A 9,467-nucleotide genomic window follows, 5' to 3' on the forward strand; every position below is an offset into this window, starting at 1 on the left:
GTGTTCCACACAGAGGGAGTCAAAAAAGCAGTCAGCATCACTTTATTGTTGCGCACTTCGCGGGCCTTCTTTGGTCTTGGTGACGTGGAATGCGTCCTCTGTGACGACTGGGATTTGGTTTCCGGGTCGTACCCGTACACCAAAGACTCGTAACTAGTGATTACAGACGTCGGTGAAGTCAGGGTAACTGTTTGTGGAATCCAGCATCTCTTGTGAGACTTCAACACGAAGCGGCTTTTTCTCCACAGTCAGCAGCTTCGGCACGAATTTCGCCGCAACTCTCTCCATGGCCAAATCTTCGGTGATAATGGAATGTGCAGAAAAATTGCTGATCTCCACCTCTTCCGCAATTTCTCGGATAGTCACAACAGTCCCGCATCACCACAGCGTTCACTTCGGCAATTACCTGGTAGTTTAGGCATGTTGATGGCCGACCGGAGCGTGGCTCTCTCTCCACAGATGTGCGGCCGTCTTTAAACCAGTTGCACCACTGCTTAATCTGTGTGCTGCTCATAGCATCATCACCGAAAGCCGTCTGAACATTTCGAATGGTTTCCACTTGGCTATCGCCAAGTTTCTGGCGACATTTGAGGTAGTAGCGCTGCTCCTCTCGCTCCGCCATTTTCCTTGCAACAAAAAACCGACGAGAGCACTGCGCACTGCCTCACTCAAACGCTGCTTCCCAGCGACTGACGCTATCGGCAGGCGGGAAAAAATTCGTGCATGCGCACGAGGGTTCAAGGACGGCTGCTGTAAGCGCGCTTGTTTCATATCCATCAGGTGTTCGCAAAAAAAAAATAAAGTCGGATACTTTTCTAACAGACCTCGTATATGGGCGGACTTTACGATGGAGGTATGCGGCGTGGATGGAGTCAGGCAGAGTTGTGGTATTGAAAGTTAAGACAATGTGTTTTGTCTTGATTTCAACATTGTTTCTCCGGATTGTTATTCGTCGGGATGCTAATACACCTTGTTCAGATAGTTCTTCCATTTCCGCATCGGTACTCTGTAGGAGTTCATATTCAGATATGACGCTCTTCGAGTGGTTCAGGGTGCGGTGCGGGGTTACCTGTACACTCGTTTCTCCAAGATTCTGTAACGACATCAGTTTGGTGCTCTGTTCTTTTGTGTTTATTTCTAAAAGGAGATCTCCGGTTCGCTGCTTTTTTGCTTTGTACTCTTTGCCTACACACCTTTTTAGGGTGTTGGCGATAACAAATGCAGACAAGTTTGCTACAGGTTCATCTGTATTTGAGTGAACCATGAAAAACTTTGGAAACGTTTCTGGTTTCTGTGGCATCAATTTTTTCGCATCGGTGCGACCCCTTTTTGGGGCCGATCAGATTTTTTTGCAAATTTTTCCTTACGGCATGTACTGGCTAAGGGTTCCTTATACTCTGTCGCCTCTGATTCACCCTTATACACATAGGAAGGTCCCGGGACTCCCCGCCTGGTAGACAGACGAGGAGCCCATTGGCCGAGGATTGACCATTTCCTCGACCGCCACCGTTCAAGGTTTCTTCCCTCCACCTTTCAACCTATCGCCACGGTATGAATGACAGCTTCGGTATGGGGGCTAAGGGTCCGTGGCGGCGCCAAGCACCAACACCTCGTTACACAAGGTGCCCCTGCGGGGATAGTGTAGAATATATCGATACTGGAAAAGGCAGATCAGGAAAGAATTTTTCTATGATAACTCAAGAGGCAGTGCCCTACTTTTTGAAGCTAGGTCAGGGTGTCTTAGAACGCGCAGCTACAAAAAGAAACTTAACAAAGAAGATGACATATGTGCACAGTGTGGTCGATCTGTGGAAACAATTGAACACCTGATAATCAAATGTGATGGTATCCTTCCGTATGTCGATGCAGGCACAGTCACTCTTTCGGAGGCCCTAGGGTTTAAAGATAACTATGGTCATGCAAATAAATCTGCAGTGGAAGTCAGCAAAAAGCGATTGGAGGATTGGTGGCTGAAAAGCAGAGATGTGGCATATGTTTAGAATTGTAGGAAATCATAGCTAAAGATGATGGCGAATCTTTATGAGAATTGCCAACACAGTAAATTAAAAATATGAAGAAAGAAAAGCGGAGCATGGTGGCAATTGCCACCACCCCGTTCCAAAGGGGGCGCTCCCATCCATCCATCCATCCATCCATCCGTCCGTCCGCTGTGCTGCTCTCAACCGTAGCTTGAGTCCACGAAATCAGCTGCTGGCAAGGCGCGTCGATTAAGGTAGATATGCCATGGTTGCGAAGGCTCCATAGACGCCCATTGGTCCAAAAAACTGACGGCACATGGGGCACCCCAGCGCCCCTATTTTGGGGGACAACCTACGTATGAGTGACGTTGAATGACGTCACGCATTGGTATGCTTTTGGCGCGAATAATAAGGTGGTCTTTATAGAACCCTCATTTTCGAACCGTTATCTCCTGAAGGTCGCCTTTCAGCGCGCACCAAGCTTTGCCAGTGAAATGTGCTCGAGTTGCTGCTAGTTATGGCCTTATTAATGTGCAATTGGGAACCCAATGAAAGTGACTGGCAAACAAGGGAGCATAGAAAGGGAGCAAAACTTTCAGACGCTGGCTAAGCATGCATGATTCGTAGTAGAAACCTTGGTGCCAGTACTGGTGCCAGTGCTTTTGAGTACATCAATGAATCATGCACAAAGCACAGGCTCAAGTTGCACAGTTTGAAATACAGTGCACGGCAAGTATGGTTTTGACGTTCATGGTTTATTACAGCAACCAAACAAATATTGATAAAGCACACCAACAAAAAATGCACGTCACAGGCAGCTGAAGCAGTAGTTTTTTAGGCTGGCTATTAATCTGAATGGTCACAGTGCGGATAGGAAAAAGCCCTGAAGTTCCATGAACGTTGCCAGGTAGGAAATTGAAAAGTATACAGGGTGTTTCGCGTAACTTGAACCAAGGATTAAAAAAAAAAGCGGTAAACCGCAGCCCGCTGAAACCAACGACACATTGTTCGCCAGCATGTGGCGCTCCTCAGAATAGTTTGTAATTGTGCTTAATTAGTTAATTAACAAAGACGAATTAAGCATATTTTCAAATATTCATTTTAGTGCCAAGACCGTTACGTTAGGTTGTAGAGCAGGTTTATAAACAACCGATCTAGTTTATTGCAGCATGGTATCTCCTATGGGGTCCTTTTTTCCGGCATTTAAAAAAAGCCCGCGAAATATGAAAAAGCACCACGTGATTATGCTCGTGCGCTGCTTGCGCTACCAAATTGCAGCGCTCTCAACGGCGTTTCGACCAAACGGAGCGTGCCCGCTGACCGCGGCGAAGTGAACGGCCGCCGCTCTTCGCAGCGGCTTGAAAGTGCGTGAGCACTTTCCGCAGCGGCTCGGCGGCCGTTCACTTCGCCACGGTCAGCGGGCACGCTCGGTTTGCTTGAAATGCCGTTGAGAGCGCTGCAATTTGGTAGCGCACGAGCGTAGTCACGTTGTGCTTTTTCATATTTCGCGGGCTTTCTTTAAATGACTGGAATAAAGGACCCCGCAGGAGATACGATGCTGCAATAATCTGGATCGGTTGTTTGGTTTGGTTTGGTTTATGGGGTTTAACGTCCCCAAAGCGACTAAGGCTATGAGAGACGCCGTAGTGGAGGGCTTCGGAAATTTCGACCACCTGGGGTTCTTTAACGTGCACTGACATCGCACAGTGCACGGGCCTCTAGAATTTCTCCTCCAAAGAAATTCTAGCCGCCGCGGCCGGGAACGAACCCGCGTCTTTTGGGTCAGCAGCCGAGCACCATAACCGCTGAGCCACCGCGGCGGCGGATCGGTTGTTTATAAACCTGCTCTACAACCTAACGTAACGGTCTTGGCACAAAAATGAATATTTGAAAATTTGCTTAATTCATCTTAAATAATTAAGCGCAATTACAAAAATATTCTGAGGAGCGCCACGTGATGGCGAACAATATGAAGTTGGTTTCAGCGGGCTGCGGTTTACCCCTTTTTTAAATTCTTGGTTCAAGTTACGTGAAACACCCTGAAAACAATGCTACGACAGCTTCCATTGAGGCAAACACGACATGACATAAGTAGGCGCATGAGCACATAGACCATGCAGCACATTGGGATTACTCTTCACATTTTATTTCTTCAACTCAAAGAATATAGGAGCTATGTTTACACCTGCATGACAATGTTAAAAACAAGTATTAGCATCAACAAAGCTGCTCAACGCTAGAGCATTACACCATATATAGGGCCTGCGCAACCTAGAGACCTCCTTATCGCTAACCGAAGTAATTTGAAGCAATTCTGATCGAACTAAAACTTACATGAAGTGCAATTTAAAGTGAAGTGCAAGGACTTTTAACACAGCCACTCCTTCCTCGAGTAGGCACAGCATCGAGACGCAGCCATCCTGGCCGCAGGTACACAAACAGTTCGAAGTGCTTGGAAGAAGCCCTCAGGGGTGGTATTGTGCCGGTGTCGCCTTTTGCGACATGTCGCATATGGGCGGGCCCTAAAAAAGTGCTTACAGATGCTCGAAGAAACGGAAAAAGCCGCCGGCACTTCCGTCTGCGGTGCATTCATTCACTCCGAGAAGCGACAATTTACCACTGCTGATCCACTAGCAGCTGTAGTTTCGTATATTTTATAGCAAGAATATTTGCCATCACATCACGTCTAATGTTCAAAAAAACATTTGCAAATTTAATATAAACTCACTTTACTTCATTTAAGTCTATAAAACACCGCGAAAAATCTCCAAATCTATTTTTCTTTCGTTCCGGACGGTTGTGCTAGGTTTCGGCTGCGTTTCGGGCAGTTGCAGACGGTAGCAGTGTAGCTGGAGGTCCCATTAGGCTTGGGCGCTCCAGAATCGAGAGCGTATCTAAAAAACTAGGCTGAATTGCACCTTAAACTTTATCGTCGAAGCAAGGTAAGTCATAGCGAAAAGTAACAACACCAGTAGTTGCCGGTAAACATACCGACCGGAATCGCAAGGACTGCTGAATTCGCTGAAGCGGGCGGCTCTCGCTTGAAAGGACGTCGCCATGTTTTCACGCCAAGGGCGCAAAAGCCTCAACTGCCGATTGCGTTCGTACGCTAACGGTAGCCCGTCGCCAGCGCGAATCGCTTCAGCGCATTCCGTTGTTCGACTAAGCGCAGTAAATTGGGGCGACGTCACGATGACGTAGCAGGAAGGCGGGTCCGTGTCGTCACGCCGCCGTCACCGCGGCTCGAGCCAATCAGTGAAGAGCGAATGCGACATGTCGCAAAAGGCGACACCGGGAGAATACCACCCCAGGTTTCGCAGCTGGCACGGCGTCTTCTCCAGGCTGAGGTTGCGGCAGAACTGCGCCCACGTTTTGCACCTGGGCATGATGCAGCATTCACGTTATAAAACTGCACCCAAATGAATACCATATACTCCAAACGTCAATACGCCATGATTCGTTTCACCTAAATGCAGTACGTTATAAATATGGCAGAAAATGCTCGCGCCAAGCCTCCGCGCCTCAGAGTGCGGTTACGCTCGCGTGATACCACGCGGCTAGCTGCTTTTCTCTACCCAAAGAGTGACGAGAGCGATGCAGCGAAATGAGTTTAAAACTACACTGACGGTCATGTATACGTAAAACGGCAATAACTACTGCTGGCTGAATTCAGTTAAGGCACAGTCAATGCGGCGCACATACACATGGTTGAATTTCGATACTGTCAGTTGCGGGGGGATCCTCAAATTGGCTTCACGGTGCTGCAAAACGCATTAATCTCATGCTCCAAGCTGTTAGGCAGCGCATGTGGTTTTAAATTGACCATGCGGCAAGTAGAGAGCACGTGGTTGCTCATGAGAGCCCGGTAGCAAGTTCACGTTGGTGACAGTCGGCTGCACGAAACTAGCTATAAATAAGACAACTCATGGGTGTCTTTTGCACAACTTATGACTGCAAGTGCGTGCCCTGCAGTTTACTTAAATATCCCGATAACATGATGTCAAGTGCATATGAAACTGCTACAGCTACGAATAGGCGCGAAAAGCCCGACAAAAGCGTTTTAGAGCAGACAACGGCAAGAGCTCACCTGCGAAAGTCCAGAGGGAAGCGCTGTATAGTCTTTGTAAGACATCCACGGTACAACCCACGCTGTCACAATGTGCCACGGAGCGAGGTTTCTTCACATGCCGCAAGCTCATCTTGAAATGCAGAGCTAAGCGCTTGAAACGATGAGCGCGAAGACTTGGGAAAAGGTTTCGCACTGGCCGTACACCGAAGGAAACGATAGAACCAATAAAACTACTGCAGCGGTGCCGCGGGGTGCAGATCTTGCCAAACGGTGACAGAGAAGCGACGAACAAGGACGACAAAAACTGCTTAAAGGAGCCATTTCGAGACCGGTGGGCTTAATTTGCACGCTTTCCAAGGCGCTCCATAGCAGACAACTGGAGATAAGAAATCGCTTCGTAAGCTCCCGCTGCCACTGTGGCCGGGCACCGAAACAAGGCCTGCAAAGTCGCGCTGCAAATGCACCGCACACTCATCAAGGAGCGCAACAAGAGCGCCGCAAAAAATTACAAAAATCTGCGTAATGTTTTGCTGAAATAATCTACCAATTTTATGAAACGTGGCATTAGAATATTAATTTGTTTTTGTTGTTTTATAGCATATTTATTTGTGCTTTTGAATTTCATTATAGAAGTGTTTCGGCCCCCCAAAGTGGCTGTGCTGCAGCCGCGCTAAACCGTTTTTGGGCCCAGCCTTCGCCACCATTCTACATCCATCTTGGTGGAGTGGCCGCATTATAGTGCCTAGAATGCTGCGTCAAGGCTCCGCTGGCCGATGACTAGGGGCATGCGCGTCCTATATTCGTCCGCTTGCCTGTCTGATAGCTCGTTTCGCGTGAGTAGCTGGATTTTCTGAGCTTGGCGCGGGCGGCCGCTTTTCGCCGCTTGCGCTCGTCAGCCGCCACATGGCCGCCGTACTCGGTGCGCGGCCCGGCGACAGCGATGACGGTGCGCATTCACGGCGCCCGTCGCATTTATGTAACCTTTTTTTTTTTAAGGAGCTGCTGTTTGGGCCGCAAGTAAATGAGGGGGCTCCAACTTCTAGTGACAAACGACGAACCCTTGCCTTGTTACGTGAACAATATTGAGGATGTCTCCTGCCCTGCGTCCTTGGCGGACTATTCTGGGATAAATGCTGTCTATTTTAGCGGGACAAAGGTCCTGTGCACACTTCGCAGAAAGTGAGGGCTGTTCCAGCAAGTCCTGGCGTGCGGCAGCTAGCACGGTCACTGGAGGGCGAGACGGACACCATCGGAAATGTATGGGGCTTAACCAACGGAAGTCACACTTTGGGAATGGCAAAGCGCATAATTAACAGGCAGCCATCAAGACAGAGCAGGGAAGGCTTCGCGCTTTACAGGCCTTTCTAAAAATAGATGCTGCGGTGTTTCATAAGCGTGACTTCAGCTGACGGTGGCTTCTCAAAATAGTAGAAATCGGCTTCTGAGATGGACGCCTGGATTGCGGTCTTGTTTATGTTCACTTTTTTTCTTTTGTGGCAATAAATTTGTTGCCAAAGAATTCCTTCCTTTCTTTGCACTTTACAGCGGCAGAATATTTATGAAATGGTTACGATGCACGCAGGCCTTTGAGGTACGTCAAAATGTGGTTTTAACACGCAGCAGAACGAACCCGTCCTCCCACTTAAGCAAGAAGTTCCATACGATTAGTGAAAGAAAGGAAAAAACAGCGCTTTATTTGTCCCCATAAAAAAACAAGTTACATAAATGCGACAGGCGCCGTGAATGCGCACCGCCATCGCTGTCGCCGGCCAGAGTGCGCCGAGTACGGCGGCCATATGGCGGCTGACGAGCGCAAGCGGCGAAAAGCGGCCACTCGCGGCCAAGCTCAGAAAATCCAGCTACTCACGCGAAACGAGCTATCAGACAGGCAAGCGGACGAATATAGAACGTGCATGCGCCTAGTCATCGGCGAGCACAGCTTCGACGCGGACACTGCATCGCCTATTGGCGCAGAGGGAGCATCAAAACGCCGCTCCGGCAATTCCGCAATATTTTGTGCATGACTGTATAACACAGCGCACTGACCGACGCTGAGGTGAGAGCGCGTGCTAAAGAATACCGCAGCTCTACAACACCGGGAAAACCGCGGCAAAAAGAACAATACAACGCAGCAATAATAGCACTATTTCGCGCGCTACACGTCATACATACCGACGCTCTGCAGGCCGCAAGTACTCACGCCATGCAGTGCTCCTTCCTGCCCATCTCGGAGATGTGGGTGCACCGCCGCTGCGTAGCAGAGACACGACGCTGCTGCGTCAGGCACTGTCTATATGAACACCTCGGCGTATGGCCCAGGCAGCCATGGCTGCTAAAACCGCTAAAACAAAGACTACGCCAACTGCACTGCAGCAGCGCTCGCGCAGCAATACTCCCGCGTGGAAGGCGTTCCCAGCCCTTATCTTGTCTAGCAGCTCGGCGTGGCTTGCGCGATCACGTGCATAACACCGCCGCCGATTCCCGCGAAAAACTGATCGGATCGCTCGCTCGAGGTGGTGTGCCCCGTGGCGGTTTTGACCGTAGGCGGCGTGGTGGTCGTTTCCAGTCAGCGGCGTGGAAACCGAAATCATATATCTAAAAATCCGTTTTGCTATGCATCCTCCTTTGAAAACGTTGCATAGTTGAAACTCTCGGCTTTTTATACAAACGGCTGAAAAGACGAAGCATATAGGGTTTGAAATTAAGAGGAATCAAAAACTTTCGTAATTCTTTTCCTCTTCTATAACGAACTTTTGCTGGGTTAAGCCCTTGAGCTGTCAGCCGTTTAGTAGGTGAAATAACCAACATTCCCGAATGGACTTACTGGTTCTGAATATTGGTCCCTCTCTGCTTAAGTAATTTGGCTTATATCGGGCTTTTTCCTGGAAGCAAATGAATCTAAATACTTTTGGTGTTTTTTGGAGCGTGTTAACATTTTTTAAGAAGAGATGTGCTCATTTCGTTAACTCCTCATTTCCAGGTAGAATGAACGAAGTGCTAAATAATAAAAATGCAGGCATTGCTCGGATGCACCAATAATATCTAAAAAAAAGAAAAGCTGCATTTATTTAAGCTGCAGGTCGAAACTGCTTTAGAGTTCACAGCTTCGGTTTGCTATTTAGGTGGCATTTGAATTTAACGCGACAGGGTTAGAAGCCTGTCCACCAAAAAATCCGGCGTCGGTGTTGAGGGAAAAATCACGCGCATGCATCTGGCAGGTAACATGAGCGCCCACTCATTGGTCGGCGAGTTGTGTGACGTCATGAGACCACATGACATCGAGTTGGCAGGAGCCAATCTTACAAGAACTAGGTTAGTTTCCAATCCCCATTCGAGCCATGCACAGAAAGTTCCACGTTTTTCTGCCCCGTTGTCAGCTGGCAGTGGCGTCGTACAGTCGCGAGAATAAAATAGCACAT

This window comes from Amblyomma mixtum, chromosome 3, assembly GCF_055824585.1.
Source record: "Amblyomma mixtum isolate Tamu chromosome 3, ASM5582458v1, whole genome shotgun sequence".
NCBI lineage: Eukaryota > Metazoa > Arthropoda > Arachnida > Ixodida > Ixodidae > Amblyomma > Amblyomma mixtum.